The 27,700-nt window shown below is 37.7% G+C and overlaps 1 protein-coding gene across 1 annotated transcript in view; it reads left to right on the top strand.

The window, feature by feature from the left end:
* The window catches only part of LOC131428719 (uncharacterized), a 372,507-nt gene that overhangs the window by 19,672 nt on the left and 325,135 nt on the right, over positions 1-27,700 (top strand). The window lies entirely within an intron of this gene.

Genomic DNA, 27,700 nt, shown 5'->3' with positions numbered 1-27,700 from the left:
ATGTTTCACTTTCAGAACGCTTACACTAGTTTTGACGCAAAGTAGCTGATTTATATCAAAATGACGTTAAATCACAAAAAAATATTTCAGTTCGCTTTCACATCTCATCCAAGCCAGTCGATAAAACAAAACCGCTTACGTTCGGGACGGAAGAAACCAAGTACAGTATTGTGTAGTGAACAAAAGAACGACTTCGAAAATGAGTGAACCAAACGAACAAAAGCTACCGCCGACACGAAAGAATACAATTATTGTTAACTTCAGGAAGTGCAAAATTCGATACCTTCGATACGACAACTTGAAGGTTTGCTTAAGGAGCAAATGCATCTAGTCATTAAGCGTGTGCATTTACTTCAATGCAATAAGACAAATAATGTTGTTTACATCCAGTTTTATAAAGAGTTGGATGCAATTCAATTCACAAAAGACAATAACAATGTGGAGCATGAAAACATTAAGTACAACATTCCACTATATATGGAAGATAGTACTATAGAAGTGCTTGTGCATGATCTTCCCTGAAGCGTCATCGATCCTTATATTCGCAAAACTATGTCCCAATACGAAGAGATTCTCTCTTATGTGATAATCTGGTGGCCACATGTCAATATTGTTTGAGTTTCAGAGGTTGATTTTTTGCATTGCTTCATTGCATTCAGAAAAAAAAATTTGTTTGGAACCGTTTTCTTGTTTAAATGTAATCAAAGTTGTTATCAATCCACTTAGAAGTGAGTTATAAGTTTCAATTTGCATACATGAGGCTCCCAAAATGTGTAGTTTTTCCATCATAACTTTCTTGAACACACAGAAGAAAAAGGGAATTGAGAGAGCCACGTGATCGATTCACAATTTACACGTGACCCACTGTGCTCAGGCTTTAAATAAACATGAAAATACACTTTTGGAAAAGAGTGTCTTAAGATTCGATACTAAACGTAGCACTCTAATATGCATTACTCATTCACGATAGCAGTTATTTTTTTCATCTGCAACTCTGGGTTGATTGAGAAAGCTTAGTTAGTGACCTTACAATATTACAAACAATAATCATAATTGTTGATTCATTTACACATTCGAAAAACAAAAACCAGGTAAAAAATGAAGTTATTTCCAGAGTACGTGCAATGTTTCTGCAAGTTTTATTGAAATAGTACGTTTTTTTTTGCAAGGTTTGTTTTAAATCACACATATTAATTCTGATTTTAATTTGTCATAAAATAATTTGTTACATAATTTTGATAAAATGCTTGGTTGTTCCCAAAACCGGTTGGGAGGTGTAAAAATGTTCCTTCATTATTTCTATCTGAAACAAATGATAACGTATGAGTCTAAAAAAAACAATTACCGATAGATAAAAATTGGTTTGCGTTTACGTCACTTATATCATCATATCTCTGGAACCGGTAAGGATAGCCACTTGATCTTCGAACTTCATCAATGACTCAATAGTAGCGTTCCGTTCAAAAGTCGGTTTTTTCCTCTAATTCTATTACCCTTTAGTGAGCTAGAGACGCTTAAAACAGTTTCCTGGGGAAACCCAGTGTAATTTCGCTCCTCAAACTGCCGCGGAATTCTGTAATTAGTTTTATTCCCTTCCTCAACGATTTCTGACAAAAACTAAAGATTTTTACGGTTTGAAAGAGATTTTCAATAACCGTGCTCATACTCCATCTGACTAGACCAATAATCGGCGTCACCGCGCTTACGATGCCAGCCCTCACAAGGTGTCGCTTTCATCGCTTTTTCGAGATGTGTAGTTAGCCTATAACGAATTCTACTTAAGTTGCAGAAATGGTACCTTTTGCAAATTCGTTTGAAATGCCTTTCTGCACAGCTTTGTGTTACTTAGCCCCTATGTTGACTTTGGGCTAAAACAGTGCTGTAGTTGCGGTTAGTCACAGTTAGTCAATGACTAACCAGTTCATAAAACTGAAACTTCTCAGAAAATGAGACAATTAAACAAGTAAACACGAAAGGTGCAAAAGTAATTTAAAATTTTAAAAGAATGTGCTCATGAAGGTAGAATTCAAAAGGGCGCTTATATACTTGATTCCAGGGCGCAGAGTGAAAGTATTTTTAAATCCATTCAATATTGCTACTGAGGGCGTAAATCATTATTTATTTTCAAACTAGATTAATAACTTCTTGTAAAAAAAATTGAAAGGGTGCCTAAAGAATGATTCCAGGGCACAGAATCATGGCGAGGCTATGGGACGCAGGGTGGTAGTATTTTTAAACACATTCAATATTCCTACTGAGGGCGCAAACCATTATTTATTTTCAAACTAGATAAAAAATCTTGTAAAGAAAATTTGAAAGGGCGCCTAAAGAATGATTCCTGGGCACAGAATCATGGTAAGGCCGTGGGACGCAGGGTGGTAGTATTTTTAAATACATTCAATATTCTTAATGAAAGCGCAAATCATAATTAATTTTCAAACTAGATGAATAACTTCATGTGAAGAAAAATTTTAAGGGCGCTTAAAGAATGATTCCAGGGCGCTGGGTGGTAATATTTTTGAATACATTCAATACTCCACTGAGGGCGCAAATCATTAATTATTTTCAAACTAGATAAAAAAACATCTTGTAAAGAAAATTTGAAAGGGCGCCTAAAAAAATGATTCCAGAGCACAGGGTGGTAATATTTTTGAATACATTGAATACTCCTACTGAGAGCGCAAATCATTATTTATTTTCAAACTAGATAAAAAAAATCTTGGGCACAGAATCATGGTGAGGCCGTGGGGCGCAGGGTTGTAGTATTTTAAAATACATTAAATATTCCTACTGAGGGCGCAAATCATAATTAATTTTCAATTCAATTTTCTAACTTCATGTAAAGAAAATTTTTAAGGGCGCTTATAGAATGATTACAGGGCGCTGGGTGGTAATATTTTTGAATACATTCAATACTCCTACTGAGGGCGCAAATCATTATTTATTTTCAAACTAGATAAAAAAATATTGAAAAGAAAATTTTTAAGGGCGCCTAAGGAATGATTCCTGGGCACAGAATCATGGTGAGGCCGTGGGGCGCAGGGTGGTAGTATTTTTAAATACATTCAATATTCCAACTGAGGGCGCAAATCATTATTTGTTCTCAAACATATACATTGACGAAGACTACAAAATTAGATCGGGACTGGTATCTATATTTTAATTATTACACCTTTGTGAAAGTTTAATGAGGTTACAGTGGACAGTAGAATTCAATGAAAGAAAGTGAAATTGGTTCTTAATGATAATTCGAAATAGATAAATGTGTTGAATGCGCTCAAGCTGATGCATAGCTTTGCGTGCATGTTTCACTAATTTGTTCAGCATGAACTCAGAATTCAATAAATCAAAACATATAGTTGGTGAACAGTAAATAATAAGTTTTAGTTACAGCGATCGCATAAATGTTGTTCGGCACCACAAAGATGTTAAATTCTTACCGTTGACTTTACTGACCAAACCAGTTTGTTTATCCCTTAAATAACAACACTAGAATTTGAACATGTCCTATAAAAACGCCCCAAAATAAAATATTAATTTCCAAACATTGTTATTAGATTCAAATATTTTAGGAGAGCTTACAAATTATTATTGATTCGACATATAAAAGAAAACATATCACTGTTTTTCCGCATATAATTTGATGATTCATATATCTCTTTTGGATTCGTAAAGGTTATTCTAACAATTTTTGTAGCTAAATGTGAATAAAAAGAAATAAGAGAGTGCTTGACCTTTATTCGATTAATTAAACAAAGTCCTGAATTTATTCAATAAATGTATTAAATTCATAGTGAAATGCGAATAACTTAGAATCTTTGATAGTTCTTCAGTCGAAATGCAGATTAAATTCGAATAAATTCATAATTGCAAAAAACAATTTTAAACCGAATATGAATTTAAGGGGGGAGGAAGTTCTCCGGGACACGATGCCAAGCATCTGCATCTCAAATCAAGTTTAACTATTGCAGCTGAGTGCATTTCACTAAACACTGTAATAGAAACGCTTCGTGCAGAAAAATCTAAAAAAATGCAAAATTCGTCAAAGACAAGTTCAAAAAAATTAAATTTTAACTTCAACCAATTGCATTGCGCCCCTGCGCCAAAGAAATTATGGCGCCCCATCAAAGAAGCTGGCGACTGACCAAAGCTAATAGAACAACAACAGCACTGGGCTAAAATAATATTTTTATATCACTTTTAAGGGGGATTATTCACATAAAAAAAGTTTTCGAAAGATGGCGCTCATCATTATGAGCAACTTTACTGTACATTGAAAACTACGTTTATAACGTGTTGTCAATTAAGGGCGTAACATTGGGTTTTTGAACCACTGTGCAAGGTTCAGCAAGGAATGATAGTTACTCATGATTCATTTTATTCAGTTTTTTTTAAATCGTTTCTTAGTCGCGGTGGTCTTGAATTTTTCCCACCGCAGTAACACAGTTTTTCCATTTTAACTTCCGACACCTTCCCACTATAAAAACAATGCAGTAATACACAGTGATAAGCCCTGTAACGTGAAGCTGAAAAGGCCATCAAAGCAAAGCGTAAACATGACTTCCGTTGTCTGCAGCCGGTGGCTAATTAAAACATAAGGACGTAAATTAATTATTCTGTCCTTCCGTTAAAACTCGGTGAACCACCGCTCGTTCACGGTGGGACCATCTCATCTCATTCCGGTGAGAGGTTTAGACTATCTCGGTGAACTTGCGTTGCGACTGCGAGATGCTCACTCAAACATCCACCCAACGATTACGCCGCAATAACTGTCTGAACATTACTGGTTTGCAGGTGGGTGGTGGAAAAAAGTTCCGGGCGGCTGGCTACAAGCTTGAAGGCGACATCGGAGGAAAGAGGAGGAACATTCTTCTACTCATTTCAGCCAATTGCTTACTGTTTTCACCAATCGTGCTTGGGGCGTGCTATTATGAATAATTAACTTATGTTCGCTGTCTAACCATTCTTCATCGGACTCGTCTTTTCTGAAAAATGAAGAGAGATATTTCGAATTTGCTTCATTCCGTTGGTGGTGGATAGAACATTCCTTCGGGCGTAATTAAACTGTTTTTGAATTCGAGCGGCAGGTGATTGCCGACACAGATTGTTAACAGATTGTAGGAAGTGTCACTCTGGATTATGGTGATGAGTTTATATTAATTACATGCGTGTTTTACATTTATTACTGGAAAAATTCGCAGCATCGAACGACAATTGATTTTCTAGTCCCATGGTGTTGTTCCGTGAAACTAACGAAAACTATTCGCTTCGTAGAAAATAGAAAGTGCTTTTCATCTAACCGTGAAATTCCCTAGAAATAACAGCATTAAATGGGATTACCAATTCTCCGGATCAATAATTATCCATTATCACAATACTCGGAAAATGAGTTTAATATTTATATTGTTCCAGAAAAAAAATGATTTACGATTTGCTGTATTCAGTAGATTGAAAAGCAATGGTAAATCGTAAACCGATTAACTGTAAACAGATAACTAATTACACTTTGGTCACTGAATTATAACAGCGGCAAAGTAAACCAGATTTTGTAAAATATTTCATAGAACGAATTCACAATTTTTTATGGCTTATAGATTGAAACATGCCTTCGCCAATTGAGTCATCAAAAATGATTTATCAATTGAAGTTCGAATGAAATCTTCTTTTTTCGCATCTGGATTCATTGGGATTTTTCAAACAAACACTATTTTCCAGCATTCAATTTATTCACTTGAATATATAATCTATTTGGTAATGTGTAATTCACGTCGGATATACTGACAACTTATCCGAGAACAAACTTTAATCATTGACTTAGGTTTCCCCTGAACAAATAAATAAAAACCATATGCCTATGATATAACGGGGTAAGAAAAGTCTCAGGGTAAAAATTCCATTTCGATCTCACATTTGAACAAATTGAAATAACATCCAATAGATTGAAAACGTAGATTGTTGTCGGTAAGACGCATCTTTTGTTAATAATTTAGGTTATGCATATATGCTCTAACCTTTTTTACAGCGTCTTGAACCTTTTGAGCAAAGCTTGAGCGAAATTTTTTGGAGTTTCATGGTTGTGCAAAACTTTGTAAATCAATCCTGGGAAGGCGCGCAAAATGTCAACTGAACGAATCATCGCATAAAGCGTATTGTGCAAAACCGACCCATAGAAATACGTAATATTTTCAGTGACAGTTTTGTTCGATAGTAAAACAGGCACTAGAGCAAAATGTTATTTGCAGGTTCGCAAAAACTTGTAAATGGAGTAGATGAGATTTATAGTTGAGGAAAACTGGGGTGGAATATCAATAATTTATAGTTGTATAATTCTTAAGATACAATACGATGGCCTTTGGTCAACAGTTGGTGACAGTGATGGGTCAACGGTTCCACAGAATGTTGCCGAAAATTTAATCTCCAATAAAACGCAGGTGTTTCGTAACGGGAGATTATAATTTTCGTAATGAGAGAAGTAATACATCCACAATTCGATTCAATACTTCAATGACGTATAGTTTAGCTCTCATAATCATTAATATTGAAATATATTTTAAGTTCAATTTAGTGTTTGCCTGAGTTTAGTTACTATTCTGTTTTCACTTTTCGCTTATAGTGGGGTTCGAGATCCTGCAGGCGATATTGGCTCTAGTAAATAATTCCCGCTGGTGGAAGAGCTACTGTTCCTGACCTAGTTTTTGAAAGTTGTTTTTAAGATATATTCTATTGTTAAACTTTAGTTACCTTCGTACTAATCTACCTTAGATTATTAGTAATTACACTAGAATAGTACGCTTTACGGCAGCTATTTATAAGAGTTAGTTTTAAGAATATGTATTCGATACGCACTGGACGAGAGGTGCGCATGGTCCGGTTCCCATAATGTATCCAGATGGATAATGTTTCTTTTTTAGCAACAAATAAAAATAGCTAAATGGAGGATTTTTTTTTCAAACGACTACACAGTGTTCCCAATCATGTCAAGACACGCGATTTTTTATTTGTGCTGATTTTGGAGGTCTCTTGTTTTCAGAAGAATTTCTGTTTTGAACCGTTCGCTTTTTTGATATATTGAATGTTTTCATTAATCCACCTACAAGTGAGTATTATTTTGCATAAAACGCATGGTCAAGAATTCATAATTTCGTAGTATTTGGAGGAATCGTTCTCCATCGAAAAATGTTTGACCCGTTTTTTTATTTTTTATTTTGACACTAGGGTGACCTTTTCCTTGTTAGGGTGAATCCAGAAATCGATTATTTCCAAAAAAATACATTTTATTTTAAATCATAACTTTTGAACCACTCGGCACAAGTGAATGGTCACCTTAATGATAATATGAAAAATACGGCTCTAATATTTTTCGATGGAGAATGATTCTTCCAAATATTACGAAATTCTGAGGGATCGTATATCAGTTTCTCATGGAATTGCTGTATATATATTGAACCGAAAAAAACTTCAAAATACTGTGTAAAAAATTACGTGCACAAGAGTTCTATTCACATATGTTAACAAAACCGCATTGTCCCATTATGAACGATGAGACGTACGTGAAAGCAGTCTTTCGGTAGCTTCCGCACTACCCATCATAAGTTCGAAGTTAGAACGTTAGGTGTTAGAAAGTAGAATATGTCAAAGTTTGCCAAAAAATACACGATTTGTTAATCAATTTACTCATATGGAAAACGGAGTAAACCATTGTGGTACTTATACGATCAATAGGCATAAACTAATATCTCCAAAAGCATTTACGAGGTCTGTTCGAAAAGTTCCCGGAATTTTTTAATTGCGCGCGTCTGGAGAGTCCGGTGGTCGAATTTTTTTTTATTGTGTTGGTACATATGTCCCTAATGTATGGTGAAATTTTCAGCTGTATTCATTGTTTACATTTTGTCTTGTAGCGGCTGGTGTAGACGTGTTTTTTTGAGCTCGGCGATTTTTGTTAGTTTGAACAATGGAAGAATTGAAGAGTCAAAGAATTTGTATAAAATTTTGCGTGAAAAATGAAATAAAGTGTAACCAAGTGTGCGAAATATTACAGAGAGCCTACGGTGAGTCTGCTATGAAAAAACAAGTGTTTACGAGTGGTATAAGCGTTTCCAAGATGGCCGCGAAGACGTTGAAGACGACGAACGCTCCGGTCAACCCAGCACGTCAATAATCGATGAAAATGTGAGAAAAGTGGAAAAAATGATTATGGATGATCGCCGAATCACTATTAGAAAAGTTTCTGATGAAGTTGGCATATCATATAAGCATACGCCCCGATTTATGGAAAAACAATTCATGGGTTTTGCACCACGATAACGCACCTGCTCATTCATCGTTGCTTATTCGTGATTTGTTGACTAAAAACAAGACTTTAATCATTCCCACCGTATCTGTCGACGCGATCGGATGTGTATTCGCTTTAATCCAGTCCAGTACAGTCCGCATTAATCCGCTTTCAAGGTCGTTCTTTTGTTTTCGCAGTGTCGATTGTGATCGGACACTCGGGTGTGCGAGTGAGTTGAGTTTTTTTGCACCGAGTTAGATATCGTGATTTGTGCTTTTTCTTCGTGGAGGTTTTTTCACCGTCACACAGCCATAGATAGACAATTGTGATTGTGCTTTTTCCTCACGGAGTTTTAGGCATCTATTGAAGAGGCAATCGACCAAGATCAGGTCTTGGTGGCCGTTTGTTTTTGCAGCCGAACAAGCTAAGTATTGTTTGTATTTTGTTGCTATCCTCTGATTATTTCACTTACACCATACATAATCAAATCTGTGCGGAGATAGCTCCGTGTAATAATAATGGTTCCCCCCCCTCCGGATGAAAAAATGGAGACAGATCCAAAACCACCCCCACTTGTCCCTACCCCTTCAGCTGACAATAAGATTCCGAAGGTAAAGAAGTATCCCGATGATCCTTTGCTTTCGACCGGTTCCTGTGTGGTCTACTTCCGGACCAAGAACAACAACAAATTTAACCTTATAAAAATATCTCACGAATTGACTTCACGATACTCTACTATTACACGTATTGATAAAGTACGCCCAGGGAAGCTTAGGGTTTTGTTAACCAGCTCAAAGCAGGCTAACGAGATCGTTCAAAGTGATCTTTTTGCGCGGGAGTATTGTGTCTACGTGCCAGCCCGCGAAGTAGAAATAGACGGCGTAGTCACAGATGCGAGCCCTGACATGCGAAGATCTTCTTAAGTACGGGGCCGGCGGTTTCAAAGACCCCGTACTTAAGAATGTAAAGATACTGGATTGCAAACGGCTGCATTCAGTGTCGATCGCCGGGGATGGTACAAAATCCTATCCCCAATCAGACTCTTATCGAGTGACCTTCGCCGGCTCGGCATTACCCAACTACGTTCTCCTGGACCGGGTTCGTCTGCCTGTTCGTCTCTATGTGCCGCGGGTCATGAATTGCTCCAATTGCAAACAATTGGGGCATACAGCCTCTCATTGTGGTAATAAGTATCGTTGTGCTAACTGTGGAGGGGCTCACGCGGATGGCTCTTGCGGGAAGAGCATCGAAAAGTGCCTCTACTGTAGAGAGGACCATCATGACCTCGCGGCATGCCCTGCGTACAAACTGCGAGGAGATAAATTGAAACAGTCTCTCCAGTCTCGTTCCAAACGGTCTTTTGCAGAAATGCTCAAGAGTGCTACGCCACCTAAACTCACCGGAAACCTTTACGCTTGCTTGTCAACTGACGAGTGTGATTCTGACGATCCCCAAGAAGGTACATCTTCGGCAGTCCCTAACAGCTATAGGAAGAGGATAAATATTTCCTCTCACAAGCTCCCTAGCAAGGGTTCGAAGGTATCTTCTGAGGGTCCCCCAAAAGTAACAGCAATGGGAAGTGCTGGTAAAATAAAAAAACCAAAGCAAACAGCTCCTGATCTTGAGAAACTCAGATCTAAAAAGGAATTCCCGGCACTTCCTGGGTCATCAAAATCCCCAAGTGTCCCAGAAAACCAACCAGAAAATCGACCGAGTGCTGGATTCATAAAATTCTCGGATATTGTGGACTGGATTTTCACAACTTTCAATATTTCCGACCCCCTGAAACAGCTTATGATGAGTTTTATACCCACAGTCAAAACATTTCTGAAGCAGTCAACTGCAAAATGGCCCCTCATTTCAGCGATTGTATCCTTCGATGGCTGATTTATTGAACGAGGTAATGGATCCGATCACTGTTTTACAGTGGAACTGTAGAAGTATCATACCGAAAATAGACCCTTTCAAAGTATTAATAAACATCTTGGAGTGTGACGCATTTGCCTTATGCGAAACATGGCTAACTTCTGAAATACCAATTACCTTCCATGATTTTAATATAATCCGCTTAGATCGAGAAAACCCCTACGGAGGAGTACTTTTAGGGATCAAAAAGTGCTATCCCTTCTACCGGATAAACCTCCCTTCGATACCAGGTGTTGAAGTTATTGCATGTCAAATCACAATGAAAGGCAAGGACCTTTGCATTGCTTCCGTATACATTCCCCCAAGAGCTTCGATTGGGCACCAACGGCTTTGTGACATCATGGAGCTCCTTCCTACACCTACGTTAGTTTTAGGAGACTTCAACTCTCATGGTACGGGATGGGGCTGTCTTCAGGATGACAACAGATCAACTCTGATCTATGACCTTTGCGATAACTTCAATATGACAATTTTAAATACGGGAGAAATGACACGGATTCCTGCACCACCAGCAAGACCAAGTGCGCTGGATCTTTCCATTTGCTCGACATCGCTACGGTTGGATTGCACGTGGAAGGTAATCCCTGATCCCCACGGTAGCGATCACTTGCCTATCGTCATTTCAATCGCCACCGGATTAAGACCATCGAAGACAATCAATGTTTTGTATGACCTCACACGAAATATTGATTGGAAAAGCTATGCAAACTCTATATCTGAGAAAATAGAATCAACACAAGAACTTCCTCCGGAGGAAGAGTACACGTTTTTGGCTGGCTTGATTCTCGGAACCGCGATTCAAGTTCAGACGAAACGTGTACCGGGCACGAAAACTAACATCCGTCCTCCCAACCCGTGGTGGGACAAAGAGTGCTCAGAGTTAAACGCTAAAAAATCTGCAGCGTATATCATTTTCAGAAAAAACGGAACACCTGATAATTATCGGAATTACGCGGCGTTAGACATGCAAATGAAGAACCTAATTAAAGCAAAGAAACGCGGATACTGGCGCCGTTTCGTTGACGGATTAACAAAAGAAACATCGATGAGCACTCTTTGGAACACAGCCCGACGAATGCGCAATCGAAACACCACGAATGAAAGCGAGGAATATTCTAACCGCTGGATATTCGATTTCGCTAAAAAAGTGTGTCCCGACTCTGTTCCGGACCAGAAGATCTCCCGCGTCGCGACAGCGAATACAAACGAAACACCGTTTTCGTTGGTAGAGTTTTCTCTTGCACTCTTGTCGTGTAACAATAAAGCCCCGGGGCTAGACAGAATCAAATTCAACTTGTTGAAAAATCTGTCTGACCCTGCCAAAAGGCGCTTGTTGAATCTATTCAACAAGTTTCTTGAGGGTAATATTGTCCCTCATGACTGGAGACAAGTGAGGGTTATCGCCATTAAAAAACCAGAGAAACCAGCCTCCGACCACAATTCGTATCGGCCGATTGCTATGCTTTCCTGTATCCGGAGATTGTTCGAAAAAATGATTCTCTTCCGTCTAGACAATTGGGTCGAGACTAATGGTTTACTTTCAGATACACAATTCGGCTTCCGCAGGGGTGAAGGAACGAACGATTGTCTTGCGTTGCTCTCAACCGAAATTCAAATGGCATTTGCCCGTAAAGAACAAATGGCATCAGTCTTCCTAGATATCAAGGGGGCTTTCGACTCAGTTTCAATACATATCCTATCTGAGAAGTTGCATAAGCATAGTCTTTCACCAGTTTTGAATAACTTTTTGTATAATCTATTGTCCGAGAAACATATGCATTTTGCGCAGAATGATTTGTCGACAATACGATTCAGTTACATGGGTCTTCCTCAGGGCTCATGTTTAAGCCCCCTTTTATACAATTTTTACGTAAACGACATCGACAAATGTATAAACACATCTTGCACGCTAAGACAACTTGCCGACGACAGCGTTGTGTCCATTATAGGACCCAAAGCTGCCGATCTCCAAGGACCATTACAAGATACCCTCGACAACTTGTCGACATGGGCTCTTCAAATGGGTATCGAGTTCTCTACGGAGAAAACTGAGCTGGTTGTATTTTCAAGGAAGCGAGAACCAGCACAATTACAGCTTCAACTAAGGGGTGAAACCATAGCTCAGGCCTTCACATTCAAATATCTCGGGGTCTGGTTCGACTCCAAAGGCACGTGGGGATGTCAAATTAGGTATCTGAAACAAAAATGCCAGCAGAGAATTAATTTTCTTCGCACAATAACCGGAACTTTGTGGGGTGCTCACCCAGGAGACTTGATCAGGCTGTACCAAACAACGATATTGTCCGTGATGGAATACGGATGCTTTTGCTTCCGATCCGCGGCGAACACCCATTTCATCAAGCTGGAAAGAATTCAGTATCGTTGCTTGCGTATAGCCTTGGGTTGCATGCAGTCGACTCATACGATGAGCCTCGAAGTGCTGGCAGGCGTTCTTCCACTGAAAAACCGGTTCTGGGATCTCTCATATCGATTGCTGATTCGATGCAATGTCTTGAATCCGACGGTGATTGAAAACTTCGAAAGGCTTGTCGAGCTCAATTCTCAGACCCGTTTTATGTCCTTGTATTTTGATTACATGGCTCAGAATATTAATCCTTCTTCGTTTGTTTCCAACCGTGCTCATTTCTTGGATACTTCTGATTCTACTGTGTTTTTCGACACATCCATGAGAGAAGAGATTCGTGGGATTCCGGATCACGTACGCCCTCAAGTGATCCCTAATATTTTTTATTATAAATTCAGAGCAGTTGACTGTGAAAGGATGTTTTACTCTGATGGGTCAAATCTCAACGGATCCACAGGCTTTGGTATCTTCAATAAAAACATCACCGCTTCGTACAAACTCAGTGATCCGGCTTCAGTCTACGTCGCAGAATTAGCTGCTATTCAGTATACTCTTGAGATCATTGAAAATTTACCCAAAGACCATTACTTCATTGTCACGGATAGTTTAAGTTCAATAGAAGCTCTCCGTTCAATGAAGCCAGGAAAGTATCCCCCATATTTTCTGGGGAAAATACGGGAACACTTGAGAACTTCATCTGGTCGGTCTTATTTAATATCCTTAGTCTGGGTCCCTTCGCATTGTTCCATTCCGGGAAATGAAAAGGCAGACTCATTGGCTAAGGTGGGCGCATTAGAAGGTGATATTTATGAAAGACCAATCTGCTTCAATGAATTTTTTAGCATTTCTCGTCAGAGGACACTCGAAAGTTGGCAAACTTCATGGAGCAATGACGAACTGGGACGATGGCTATACTCCATTGTTCCCAAAATATCGACGAAACCTTGGTTCAGGGGGATGAACGTGAGTCGCGATTTCATTCGTGTGATGTCTCGACTCATGTCAAACCACTACACATTCAACGCACATCTCCGGCGTATTGGGCTCACGGAGAGCGGTCTCTGCACCTGTGGCGAGGGTTATCAGGACATCGAGCATGTCGTGTGGTCGTGCGTAGAGTATCGCGACGCCAGGTCGAAGCTACTGGAATCCCTTAGGGCCCGAGGTAGACCACCTGAGGTTCCGGTCCGAGATGTGATGGCGAGTCGGGATAGTTCATATATGTTTCTCATATATCAGTACCTTAAACACATTAATATCCAAGTGTAATCTGATATACCTCGCTCAGAAAGTATAATCTCCACCTACAGGTTCGACACTAACATCCGCCCGATTCTCTCGATCCCCGTCCCTGTCCACCATCTTCATTGGAACTAACAAGATCTTTTTTTTTTGTCACTAACTATTCGTTCCCCCTTTCTCCGTCTCTTCACCATCTCGATGGCAACTAATTAGATCTTTGTAGTTTTCAGACATTTTGTTTCCATACCCCCTATTTACCTCGGTTTCCACAATATTTACTTTTTTTTTCATTCTCTTCCGTAACATCTCCAGTCGATGACCAGCATGCGGGCCACCCGCCGGGCCTTCGTAGCCTGGGGGTGTTTCCCGCGGACCCACACGAACCGAAAGGACACGGCCATAGATAGCGCCATCTGGTTCTTCCATACAACATACAATGGATTCTAGAAAATCAAAGACGACATAATCTAATGATACTATTCTAGTTTTAAGTTAGTCGTTAATTAAGATTAGAAAATACCCTTGGCATCTTAGAGCTTAAGCAGTGTGCCTAAAAATATATTATATTGTTGAATAAAAAAAAAAAAAAGACTTTAATCATGCCCCAACCTCCTTATTCACCAGATATCGCTGCGTGTGATTTTTTCCTGTTCCCAAAGTTGAAGAGACCCATGAAAGGACAACGTTTTTCATCGATTGAAGAGATAAAGGCAGAATCGCTGAGAGTGCTACAGAGCATTACAAAAAGTGACTATCAGGGGTGTTTCGAAGACTGGAAAAAACGCTGGCATAAGTGTATTATATCTAGGGGAGATTACTTTGAAGGGGACCATATAGATGTAGACGAATAAAGAAATATTTTTTTAGAAAAATGAGAATTCAGGGTACTTTTTGAACAGACCTCGTACTTCCACTTCTAAGATCACACAATAGACCAGCGTTTTTCTGGCCGAATTAAGATACGTTCCATTGTTCGAAAGATGTCTTAGACTGGTATAAGACAAATTAGGTCCACTTCGTACCGTAGGACTTCAATCCCAGAGCAATTTTAATCTTTGGGCCCCTCCCGAAATGAAATCCTGGGTACGGGACTGCGAGCGGCCATCTTGAAACAGACGTTTTAGAAAAATCGAAAACGAAACCGGAAGAAGATATGAAGAAGAAAAGGACTTTCAAGCGCAAAAATGTCGATTCAAAGTTTGGTTGAGCAAAATTGTGCGCAATAATTCGTTCACCAACTCTTCTGAAGACAACTTTTCCGTAAAACTTTTCACAAAAAAGTTAGAACAAAAACGTGATTAATCCACCTAGCAGTGAAATGATACTTTTTTTATCAATCCCCATGTGCTTTTGCATGAATATTCTTCGGTGTTTTAGTTCTCATGACATTATTTTAATTATCGTCGTTTCAAACGGCAAATTGAGATTTTAATCACTCATTACCCTGTAATTTCGAATCTGCAAATCGTATCGAATTTCAATCTTAACGTGTGACATTCGATTGAACATTCCATGAGATGTCGAAGTAAGTTCCACTTTAGAGTTTTTCGTCATTAGTTACGGTACTTCCAGAGCTGGTATTCAGGAACTAGCATAACCCAAAATGATTCGAATGGCCATAAATTAATACGCCAAACAATTTACATCTTATATATCGGCATGAATTTTAAAAATTCATCATCTGTAATTCCAGAATCGGATAAAATTCACCAATTTCGTATGGGACCTTATGTCCTTTAATTTGAATTTTTGTTTTTGAAGTTCGATTTGGCCTTTTTGAAAAAATTATTAAACTTTGAGAAACGATTCGAAACTGGAGTTCCGGAGTTCTAAGATCGGTGTAGCCGAAATCAGTTAAATTCACCTGAGGAGTGTGTAGACATCTTTGAGGAATTGTAGTGCGAATTAAAATGTGGGGGTACATTCCGAATCCAAAAAAGAATACCGCTTAAACTGAAATAAATTTATTTGGTAATCGACTATCCAAATTTGCAAACCCGATAAACCTGATTAATTTATGTGAAATGGACATTTTTATACCAATCACCCTGTATCTCCTAAACCAGAAATCGGATCTGACTAATTTTTATAGGATTTTAAGACCTCTCATTTGAATCATAGATGATTCTTAGATTTCATTTGAATCTTAGATCGGTTCAGCCATCTACGAGAAAAATGAATTGCATTATTTTAATTTCGTTTCACATGTCATCCTGTGGTTCCGAAATCAGAAGTCGGATCCAAATTTGGAAGTATACTAGTTTTCATATGAATCTGAGTTTGTAGAAAACGGATTAGCCATCTCCGAGAAAATTGAGTGAAATTATTTGTCACACACGCATTTGCTGATCTCGACGAACTGAGTCGTATGGTATATGGAAGTTATGTTCTTCCAGCTTTCATTGCTGTAAGTAGTTTAAATCAATATAATTATGGAATTACTTTCAACTCGAAAATGCTGATATCATCTGGTTTATAAATGCCATATTCAAACGATTATGTTGCCAAAAACGAACCGTGCTAAAATCGGTCCAAGGCAAATTGTCATGAAAACGGATACTGTACACAGTCTTTTGGGCACTTAGAAACAATTGTATGTCACTGTATAAAAATCGTGATTTCCGTTGCTCCCAAGCATTTCTTTGTCATACAGTGCTCAAAACTTCTACTGCTGGAATAAGGGGAAAAGTCGTTTACACAAAAATATTGATATCTCCGTTAAAAATTGACGGATTTTAACAAACTATGGCTTGTTGGATAGCTATTACCGTGCGGAATCTAAGCCTAAAAACATATTCTGTTTTCAAGGTCAATTGTGACAGATACTGTCAAAAAAGTGAAAATTTTGACATGAAACTCCGTATAACTCAAAAAGTAAACATCCTATCTCAAAACCATTCAATAGCGTTTTGGGTGACGGGGAGACCTTTCATTTGCGACTAGTTTGATCAAAATCGGTCCAGCCATCTCTGAGATCTCGACCTCTTAGTTGACAACACACATACAGACACACACACAGACAGACATTTGCTCAGTTCGTCGAGCTGAATCGATTGGTATATGACATTCGGCCCTCCGAGCCTCGGAAAATTTTTCGAAAGTTTGAGCGAATTCTATACCCATTTTATATATATATATATATATATATATATATATATATATATATATATATATATATATATATATATATATATATATATATATATATATATATATATATATATATATATATATATATATATATATATATATATATATATATATATATATATATATATATATATATATATATATATATATATATATATATATATATATATATACAAGGTGAGATGAAAAAACTGCAACCAACTTCAGACTGCTGTCATTTCTAAACCGCTCGTCCCACAGCTGTCAGATTTATTCTAGTGACAGCTCATTATATTATTTACAAGCGCACAAAAGCATTTTGGTGGGAATTTTTCAGAAAAAAAGTTATTTGTGATGGAATTCAAGTGTGATAGTGTGATTGCTTTGCATTTGGCTGGAAAACCACAAGTGGCTATCGTTAGAGCCCTCCAGCATTTAAAAGTGAATAAATCTTTTGTGTTCTTTTTTTCATTCTCTTCCGTAACATCACCATCACCGGAAGACCGCTCCAGTCAATGACCAGCATGCGGGCCACCCGCCGGGCCTTCGTAGCCTGGGGGTGTTTCCCGCGGACCCTCACGGACCGAAGAATGCGGCCAACATAGAAAATTACCATCGCCATCTGGAATCATCTCATCCTAAATTCAATTCACCGGCCACTACCGATCGCCAGATACTATATTACATAATGATACTACTCTAGTTTTAAGTTAGACGATAATTAAGATTAGTAAATACCCTTGGCATCTTAGAGCTTAAGCAGTGTGCCTTAATATTATATTATATTATTGAATAAAAAAAAAAAATATTGAAAAATGAGCTTGGACTAAAGCCATTGAAGTTCCAAAAAGTGCAAGATCTTACTGATGCGCAAAAAAAAGTTAGACTCGAAAAAGCTAAAGAGTTGCTTCGCTTGGCCGAAAGTGGTGAACTGCCGAATTTGGTTTTCTCCGATGAGAAACCATTCGTTATCCAGCAGTTTGTAAACAAACAAAATGATCGTGTTTACTTGCCAGAGAGGTCAGCTGAAAATTTGCAACTTCGGTTGGCCACCAGAACTCAAAAGCCGGCCATGGTGATGGTGTGGGCCGCCATAACAGCCGATGGTCGCTCGCCGCTCGTATTCATCGACCGTGGGGTCAAAATAAATGCGCAAATCTATCGCGAAAATATTTTGGAGGGAGTTCTGAAGCCCTGGGCACGCAAACATTTCGGCCGCAGACCTTGGACATTCCAAGAGGACTCAGCACCATCGCACTCAGCACGCGCCACCCAAGAATGGTTAAGAAATGAGGTTCCTCGCTTCATTTCCACCGCACAATGGCCACCAAAATCTCCGGATGCCAATCCGTTGGACTATTGTGCCTGGGGTATTTTGGAAAGCAAGGTTGGCACTAAAAAATACCAAAGTGTCGATCATCTCAAGCAAGCGCTTCGCCGAGAATGGGACAAAATACCGCAGAGCCACTTTCGGGCAGCGTGTGATGGTTTCATTGGCCGTTTGAAGGCCATAGTTCGTGCCAAAGGTGGCCAATTCGAACAAATCTAAACCGATTCTCAAATTTGATGTTATTTCCGACATTTTTTGCTTTCATTCAATAAAATTTAAAAAAAAAATGAAAAAATTATGGCGTTTTACTTTGTTGCAGTTTTTTCATCTCACCACCGATCTCACCATATATATAAAAAGGTAAAAAAGTGATTTTTCGGGGGCCACCCTACTTTTACTCGGGAAAATTGATTTAACTAGAAGTGCTTTTTTCATCAAAGTTGCTCAAAATAAAATATCCTACAACTTTATTGTGCAACAAAATCATTTTTGAGTTCAATTAAGAAAGTTAGATTTCAGATTTCAATCTAAATGAGGACCACCCTAGTAACTTTTTCCATCAAAAGGAGTGCCATTTGATTACAAACATCTTTTGTGAAGACACCAACTACAAAAAACTAATATTTAATAGTGAAAATATTTTTGTCACGCTAATTTCCCGTTTCGGTCCATAGTGCATTGGAGGGAGAAAAAATAACGAAAATTGGACAACGATGGGGAACATTATAGAACAATGTTATCTAAAGAACTACTAAGATTACTTCTTTGCAAATCGATTGTAAAAATCATCAGTTTATTGCAAATCAAGAATTGTTTGATTAGCTTTGTGCACTTTTCGCTGTGCAAAATTCGCACCAAATGAACCCAAAAAACGCTGGCATTTAGCTGCATCGCGTTCGAGGAAAATGTTCCGATCAGTGTATAATATCGTAGAGAATTCCTTAATTTGACCTTTCTGAAAGTTAAAAATGAATCTCATTTTTATGGTTTCTTTCACTGAAATAACCGACTTAAAAATTCTATTTGTTTCTATTTTGGTGGCCATTGGGCCGCCCATTTGTTAAAAAGCTACACACGAAATCACGGCTCAGTTTGGAATCAATCGGCACTTTGAGCAGATGTGTGGTGGGTCGTTTGCAAAGCCAGTTTTACTTCAAACAAGAGCGATTGTGTCATCCAGCTGCTGGTCGTTTGTATTAGATGAAAAGAAAAGTGGACAACGATGGGATCAAAATCAGTCGTTCTAATTCTAAATTCTGATTGCCAGAAATTAATCCCATACAGAATTTTGATAGTTTCTTTCACTCAAATATTGAGATGTATGAAATGTTGAAATATATGATCGATAGTACGACTTGTGGTACAATTACACGGAAAGACCGAAATCAGCATTTTGGCGAAAAAATTAGTTGATTTTCAGATTTTAGTTAGTTATTTTTTTGAGACAACTAAAAAAATCTTACTTTTGCTAATTTAGATTTTTTATTCTAGTTCCCTTAATAATAATGAAATATTTGTTGAAATGGCTATTTTTTTAGTTGAATTCACCAATTAAACGTGCTGTCATTTCTTAGCTAAGGCACACTTCATATCCATTCAACTATTTTTTTAGTTGAATTAGAGAAATAAAACGTTGTTTTCAACCAACATAAATGGTTGAATTGGTTTCTGCAATTTGCAGCTATATGGCGCTCTGTCACCGAAAAAACGTTAACACCGTAATGACTACTAGCCTCAAGATGGCACACTACTACCGAAAAAAATTTCTGTCGCGGTTGTCTTTTCTATATTGACAGGTATAAATATGATGTTGTATTGGAGAAAAAGACATAAACGAAACATGAACTTATTTTAGAAAATTTTCCTTCCAAATCGCTGTTTTCTTCAATTGACTTCGCGAAATCGACTCTCTCACTGAAAACTTTGAGCACACGGAAAACAAAAACCGAATACAAGTAGTAAACCGGACGGCGTAGCCCGGAATGTTAGAAGATACAAAAAAAATAATTTGACATATATGTACAATTAGAGTGCAACATTCGAAACTCACTTCACTGTTCCGCGTAAAAACATTATTACCCACATTCGCTTCGAATACGCACAAATTCTGAATAAATACACTTTCCACTAACAGTTTACGGCATTTTTACATATCGGTTGAAAAATTTAAATATGGATACATCGTAACACATGCGAAAAACATCTAAACAATTTGCAAGCAGTTTCAACAAGACTGTCTCTTTTAGTTTTTTTAATGGATTGTTTTGCTTTGTCACTTCTCATGAATTTTTGGCTCATAAACTTGTTAATAAACCCAATTTCATTTCTGTTTTCTTTGTGCTGTCCTTCAGTAATGATGGTGATAGATAAATAGAAACAAATTCTCTGATTTTAATAACGAAATTAGTTGTCAATGAGAATTTCGTGTTGGATTGAAATATTGCTGGTTTGTGTCCAGAATATTCGCCAACTAAACACATTCTCTAAAAATAAGAATTTTTTCAGCAAAGTAAATTCTCAATTTTAACTAATTTTATAGTTATTTTGGAAATTTTGTTGTTAAAATCAACAAATTCAAAAACAGTAATACGAATTAGGCGCAGAGCTAACTTCGATCGTTCCGTGTATATTTATGAAATGATTTCTTCTAGGTCAAGGCTCAAACCTACAAATGATTTTGAATTACAACTTTCTGGAATACAAACGTAATCATCTGTAACCAAATAGTCCTTTTCATGACTCCAAAAGTAATGGAAAGAACTTATTTTAAAAACTGTCTTAAACTGCCGCCCTAATTTCTAGAATACAAACGCAATCTTCCGACACCAGGACTACAAAATCCTAAACGATTAAATCAATTAATATCCACACCTTGAACGCAGTCCTACGTCAATCTCGCGGCTATGTCTCTGATATTACCTACTACAAGTTTTTTGCAAAGAATTTAAGAAATTGTTTATTCATCATCTTATAAAGTAACAAATTAATGAATTGATAACTGCGACCCAAATCCGACACGTCACTGTATACTTCACTAAAATTACTAACTGTGACAATTAATTAAAACATCGTAGTTTCAATTAATTATTATAAGAAAATGCCCTTGGCATGTTAGAACTAACCGCACTGTGCCTTATTAAATAATTCTTTGATAAAAATGTAACAAAAAAGTTTGATGGGAAAGTGAAAGTATAAAATACATAATAAGAAAAAGTGAGCTATTTTCGATTCCAATCAATAATTGTTTGTGAGAGAGAGAGCCGATGTTGATAATTGGTATAAATTTTGAATGTCCTAGCCGCAAAGCATGGAATATTTTGAGACACGGTTCTAGAAGAACACAATTGAACAGTTATCGTTTTCGAAGCAAAGTCGAACGACCAACTTCCAGTAACCAACGAGAACATCATCTCATAATTTATTCAAACAGCAAACAGCAACAATACTTCCCCGTCCAGCTTCCATCCGCCGCCCGTAAAATAAATTCAACTGGTGTCCGACTGGCTGCGAAAGGGTTTCGATGTGGGCGCAATAACGCCGACGGCTAGCAAACCCACTGTGAAGAACTCGAAAAGTGAACAGAAAAACCACCCATCTCCCTTCGCCCAGCGCGATTGTTTTCAGACATTGGTAGAAAGAAATGGCTCGTAAAATCACCAACATGTAATTGTTTTTACGAGGCTTGCCACCAGCCGCCACTTGATTAGAATGGGCAGCCGACACGATCTGGCCGCACCTAGTTTCAGTTCGCCACGAAAGTAATATCGTAAACAGTACCAAACTCTTGTAACAACTATTCCGGGACTCATGGCGAGAGTAATAATCCTAGACCAATGCAATATTGGTACCCTGAGACAAAGACCAGCAGTCGCGTTAATGTTTCGTAAATGTAGTACAATTACGAAGTACTTGAAATTGTTTTGTCGTTGTTCGATGGTACTTAAAAATACAGCAACTTTCTTCTGCGGGATCCATCAAACAGTGCCATACGCATAAGTTTAGGAACATAAAATGCCCGTCGAATCGAACATAATTAAACACTTAGGAATATCACAATAATTAGCTCAGTGTCAGAACGTGATACAATTTCCTGTCAACTTTTGTACGAGTCAGCAGATAATAATGACACCTTCCTTCATCGCTGCGTTGGTGAACGTTGGTTTTTCTATCTATTAATTTGACCAAACTAGGCCTTGGCTGAACCTCATAATTTATCCTGAATTTGCCATCAACAGATCAAACGACTCCCGCTCGTATCAATTTTCCGATGATCATTGACTAAACCGAACATTCACCCTTTTTACCATCCCGGTTCCGTTTCCGGCTGTTGTCTTCCTGCCTCCCGTTGCCAAATACATTATCACTGAAAAACTCCGATTTCGTGCCTCGTCGAATTACATGAAATCCGTCAGGGCATGTTACATCAGAGATTCAACACAATCCAACTCAGGCAGCCGTCAGAGTCGTTCCCGGTTTCCGGTCCCCAACACAATCACTGCACTGGGGAGGGGCCACCAAGGTTGGTCTGCAACCGTTTTGAAAAGTTGCGTCCATCGAACCTGACAGAAACACGAGCTTCTACTTTAGCCGACCGATTCCAGTGTGTTCACGGGCACAGGCACCGGAGGGACTAACTACGACCGCACACATCCAGTAGAGAGGCGAATATCAATTCCCATTTTTATATTTACACACACACACACTAACATGCTGGCGGGAGCGTGTTGGCAGGGAACGTCCAACATTTTGCCTGACTTCGATGATGTGTGAATCGACGACCAATAGGCACCGGCACAGGATGGGCAGCTGGTCGTTGGTTGTACGTCTAACCCTTCAAATTTCGAAGTCTTCGTATCGAAGTTTACACTTAAAATAGAGTGAGATTGTAAATTGATGTGACTTCGATAGCTCGCTTTTGTTTCCACCGGTCGGTTTAGGCCGGCTTAGGTTGCAAATTTATTACGAAGCTTTTGACGTGAATTCGTCTTACTTTACTATGGGACGCCATTTTAAAATTCGCCCTGAGGAAGAATGGGTAGAATTTAATGGCGAATATCTCGAGTTGTACTATTACATCTACTAACATGTAAATATAAATTTTGCGTCTGCATCGATGTAAGCTACAGTTAAATTGACTGTGAAGTTAATGATATGACTTATCTTTACATTCTTTGTATTGCAAATGTAAGTGAATCGCGACGCTCCTTTTATGTGCATCTATGAAGATGTAACATTTTCTAAGTGTGTACACAGTTCGAAAAAATCATGTAATTTTACATCTCATAAGATGCACATAATCGGAGCGTCATATTTCGCACAAATTTTTATTCAAGAACATGTAATACAATTATGTGATTTGAAAATTACATGGCTTGAATTCAACGAAATAAAAAACAAAAGTTCGTTAGCAACATCGCGACTTGAACCGAGAAACATCAGATCACAAGCACATCGGTTACTCGACTGAACCACGGAGCTCATATCTGTTCTTGGTAGCCGAGTGCAAATTACATTTGGAGCTTGTAAAATTTTGTGCGAGTGGAATATTGCGTCATTTGAAAAATTAAGTAGTTATGAATTGTATCGTTTGTAGAATTCTGTTGCCAGTAAAATTCATATTTTTTTTTCTGTGTATGATCAACAATTTACGGTAAAATTTTCAACTGTGTGAGATAATCGAAATTAAGTGAGAGACAATGGGTACCAAGTCTAGCGAACCTAATGAGTTTATTAAGTTGAGGAAGAAAATTGTGGAAATATCCAAAGTATGTACTATCACACTTGAAAAAAATTCCTGTGATTTTACATCTTGTAAGATGCTCATAAATGGAGCGTCGCTGTTCACGTAAATTCACGTGGAAGAACATTTAATATTGCGTCTAAAACTCTATGCATGAAATTCGTTGAAATATAAAAAGAATACTGATAGCAGCCGCCGCGACTTGAACCGAGAATCATTGCATGTACGTCTGTTAATCGACTGAGTCACAGAAGCATATATCTGCTTGGTTGGTAAAAGGTGCATTTAAATTCATACAGTCGCACCTGCTAGCAGAATGCAAATTACAGTCGAAACCAGTAAAATTCAAGCTATTCTAACATTAAGTCATTACAAATGAAATTTTCCATCATTTGACAAATTAGGTCTTTATGACTTACATCGTATGAGAAATTAAGTCACCTGTAATATTCAATTTTTTTTTGGTGTGTAAATTTTGGCCAAATTTCAACTTGCTGCAAAATAAATGGAGGGAAAACTTTTCTAATAATATTAAAAATAAAATCCAACACGAAATCCTGTAAGAGGAGGTTGAAAAGTTGCTAGTTTTTAAAACGTAAATACTTTGGAATGCTATAACCTTCATTTAAAACTAGCATAATAATAACCCCAAGGTTTCGCAACTTTCCTAAGAAAAGTTAAAATTGCAGAACATTGCGAATCTAAACGCCTTCATAATAAACTCGAAAATTTACGTTCCAAAATTTCTACAAGCCGACCTCCATACATATTGGTACAAATTTAAAGGACTTTCTAGCAAAGCTGTAAAGCTTCATTCATTCCAATAGAAATTAAATGTGTGCATACACTGACGAGCAGTCTACTGCAGTAAACTTCACATTCTAACACACACCCTTCGCTGTCGTACCGAATTGGCATCATCACGTCCTTCATTCGTTTCTCTCTCTCTCTCTCTCTACCGAAGCTCAGTTTAACCACCGTCAGTTTATCTCTTGAGGTAACAAAATATCTCTTACAATTGAATGAGAGAGCGTCCTTCAAGTGACATTAATGTAAACATTCGAATTGGTTCAAGATAATGGAAGAAAGGTAAACCAGTCATGATAACTGATATATCAGTTACAAAATCAACATAAATTAATTTTTCTATCTTTCAGTTTTCATTTTTAATATTCCGAAACACTTTTCAATACATTTGAAACAGTCGAAATTAGCGATTTTAACTTACTGGTGATAGTTGAAAACTCAAATAAGAACCGCCGCCCTCTATTTATCGTTATGGACGGAGAGAGTTTTGTATTATCGAGTTTATGTTTATACCGTTTCATTCGCACTTGCTCACTACCCACAGTGAAGGCAAGGAATACAATGAAACGGGTGGACACTTGGCACTACAAACTAAGCAAGTAAAACTTCAAGTGACCAGGTGTGGTTATTCAATTGACGATGAATTCTGGGAGCTTTGGCTACAAAATTGAAATGAATGAGAAGGGATTGGCTGACAGTCACCGGCCATCAATTTATTCCGGTCAAAAAATATTCAATTGAAATGAAGTTTTACCGCACTGCTTTCTAGTCAATTATTCATCTCAGAATTTTACCAACCTACAAACAAATCTTCTCAATTTTGGGCCAAATTATCCGATTTCTTTTAAAGTTACCCTCAAACAGTTATTCCAGACGTGGAAACAAGTTCGAATAACTGTAATCTTTCTTTTTCTCAAATTAATGACGCCAGAATTACCGTAGCTCATTTCATTAAAAACACTTCATTGAACAATTCACAATTGCGGTAAAGGCCTGCCTTCTATATTAAAGCTGTTAAACCTTCTTCATCCAAAATCAAAAGACTATCTAAAGTAAACATACCTAGAAACGCATTAAAAGAAATCATTGCTTCATTGGGTTTCCCTACCCAAAAAATTTTCAAATGGTTACTAGTTACTAACACACTAGAGATCACAACTCAACTTCAGAACTCAGGTTAAATCGAGGATGACAAAATAATGGTATCTATCGATGTAACTGCTTCATTCCCAAGTGTCCCAGTGAAAGACTCAATCAACACTCAGGCTTAGATATTCCTACTGTCAGGGAGTCAACCAATTTAACTTTCGAAATATATAGGAAACCAAACAATACTGATCGAGTCATACCAAATATATACTTCTAATCATTCCTGCCAACACAAAATGGAAGCCTTTCACCCTAGGAATCATAGAATGCTCACCTTGCCTCTCACAAGAGATGACGCAACAGAAGAGAAAAACTTTATCTTCGAAATTGGAAACCTCAATGGAAGTCCGGAGCGCTCAATCTAAACAATCCTCGATGAAAATTAACACTACTGAAAAAACAATCACTTAACTTTGACCCCTTCTCCGAAAAATTTGAAAAGAATATCGGTAGACTTCAATCCTAACATTGCACATCCATTAAAATCAAAATTAAGAAAATTTGATTTAGATTTCGACATTTCCACGACAAAAGGGCCTAACTGCAATTGACAGTTTCTCTTTGTTTACTTTTTCTTTCACGATTTCACGGACTGATTTTATATTTGACGCGTTACTCTTCGAAAAACTTTCAAGGTAAAACCATAGGCTCTCGATTTATATTGGAAAATTTTGTAGAAACTGCAGTAATGGCTCCGTAATAATCAAAATAGAAAGCAAAAAAGAGAGGCAGTTAAACCCTTTGGTCGTTGGACTATAGATTTAGTTTCACAAAAGATAGTACAGTCAATTCGAACAAAATCTGGGGTATACAAAATCTCGTGTTCTCATTGTGATAAATAATACATTGGACCAACAAAGAGAACATTAGACATTCGTTTCAAAGAGCCCATCGCAGAGATAGAGAAAGCAAAAGTAGCAGAACATTCTTCTTCCTAAAATCATGAACTCCCTACCAATGATATAAAAATTTCCAATACATCAAAATTAGACACAGCTGAGAGTTTAGAGATATTAAAAAATAAATACACTTCTTTTTTAAACCGAAGACCAAAGGAATAGATCTTCCTGTTTTTTCCAAATAATACCTGCATACAATACACAAACAAACATTAAAAATACTTTACTCTTGAATTCTAGCTAACTTTTTCCTTCAGTCCCCTCACTGTTGCAAAAAAAAAGATAACATTTCTGTTTTTCTCCAATAGATTTCTAAATACAGCCTGTTACATAAGAGCGTGGTCACTGTTGTGAGAAAATGAAAATACCTTGGAATATTGTTTTATTAGATCAAAAACTTGCATCCAAATACATTAACAGCAAGTCCAATCACATTCAGTGTTAATAATGGCTTGACACCTTCGAGGCATTGAGCGAGATTTTGTGCGTATTCTTCTGGAAACGACCTCCAAATTTGTGAATTCGGCGAACAAGCTGTTTCAAATTGTGTGGTCGGGTTTTCCAAAACTTTTCATTTGAACATAAACGTTCTCAATTGGATTGGCATCGGGCGACTGAGAGGGCCAATTCAAGATCACGACACCATTTTGCTTCTTTGCCCATTCAAGACGCCTTTGCGCATGTTTTTCACTCAACATCGGTTTTTGCTAAGTACTTCGAAATTTCTAATTATTTGCGATCAAATGACTGCGAACAGTTCCGTACGATATATTTAATTTTTTTAGGTCGATTTCGAAGCACTTTTACGTAAAGTTAATGTCGGATTCTTCAAAAACAG

The sequence above is a fragment of the Malaya genurostris genome, chromosome 2 (assembly GCF_030247185.1).
Source record: "Malaya genurostris strain Urasoe2022 chromosome 2, Malgen_1.1, whole genome shotgun sequence".
Classification (NCBI taxonomy): Eukaryota; Metazoa; Arthropoda; class Insecta; order Diptera; family Culicidae; genus Malaya; species Malaya genurostris.
This window is presented reverse-complemented; position numbering and strand designations above follow the sequence as displayed.